The sequence below is a fragment of the Rhagoletis pomonella genome, unplaced genomic scaffold (assembly GCF_013731165.1).
Source record: "Rhagoletis pomonella isolate Grant_MI unplaced genomic scaffold, Rhpom_1.0 Rhpom_scaffold_01304, whole genome shotgun sequence".
Lineage (NCBI taxonomy): Eukaryota > Metazoa > Arthropoda > Insecta > Diptera > Tephritidae > Rhagoletis > Rhagoletis pomonella.
In genome coordinates, this window is record NW_023459858.1 from 10,633 (window position 1) to 11,961 (window position 1,329).

The window sequence follows — 1,329 nt, forward strand, 5'->3', positions numbered from 1 at the left end:
TATTTTCGCAAAGCGACAGCCGTTACCGTTTCAAATCAACGGTAGAGCATAGTACATAGTTTGATAGGCAGCGGCCGGTCTGTATGTGCATAGATACCATCTATCCCACTTTTTCTCACCTCCCCCATTCATCTCTCCAATCATCCAACTAATGAACGGTCGGTGATGTCGCTTTGATTTTACCATTGACGGGCGGGCGCGGCACAGCTCAATGCCTTCTGAATAATCATCGCCATCTTCTTTGTCGCATACACATATACTGTAGGTGCATTAGCTGCATACACACACAGACAAACGCGTGCCAATGGGAAAACGGACTAGTGCCGAACTGGTTCGGTACTTTAGAATTTAGAACCATGACTAGTGCACGTTAATCCTCTTTTACATGCTACCAACTGACGGCGATTTATGGTTATTCTTGGTTAGATTCCAGAAGGTTCCAAGATGTTAAAATGTTAATTGTTGTTTTGTTTTACCAAACTATGAAAACGCATTTTCGAAGTGCAAAATGAAAGCGTTTTTGAACGAAAAACACACAAACAAATAATTATAATTCGAAGGATGAGATTGAGTTCGTTCTGTAGTTACCAACCGGTTCTAAATTCGGCTTCTAATAAAAAGTTATTTTGCTGCTTGGAACTAATCACATTTTGTATGACTATTTAGGACTTTAGGCAAACATGCGCATCACTGAACAGAAACAGCTATAAATATGGGTAGTTCGATCTTTTAGAAAATTATGTATTTCAATGTTATTCTTATTTCTTGCATCAAAATATAATTTTCAGAAAAAGTGGGCTTAGCGGCAGCATTTCAACTTTAAGTATATTTAAAAAGGACCTCAGTTTACTGCTTTTGGACTGGTGGCGATCTACTTACAATCGGACTGGTTCGTTTTTGGTTATAAAGTTCTAGTACGGAACTAGAGATTTGGTTCCGGGGTTTCCCTGCAGTACGTACTGCATACTCACTTACTAACACAGCCATCTTTAAGTGTTTAATATTTGCATCGATACTGTCGTGCTGAAGTGCCTCTGCTAAATATGCCTCCACTTGTTTCGCCTTCTTTCCTTTCCTCTGCGGCAGCGCTATTTTCACCCAGCACATTCCCATAGCTTTCAAGAGCAAATCAAACGTTTTCCTAAACGCTTCAATGCCAACGTACTTAATAAATAAATTTCTTTGAGAAAATGATTTTATTTGTAGCATTTTTGCTCACTCGACAAGTTAGCATTTCACTAGGAGTACTAAATTGAGAAATTAAAATTAATTTGCAATGCAAGATTTCCAAGCATTTTGGTCGAAGCTATGGGACTTGGGTAATTCCTT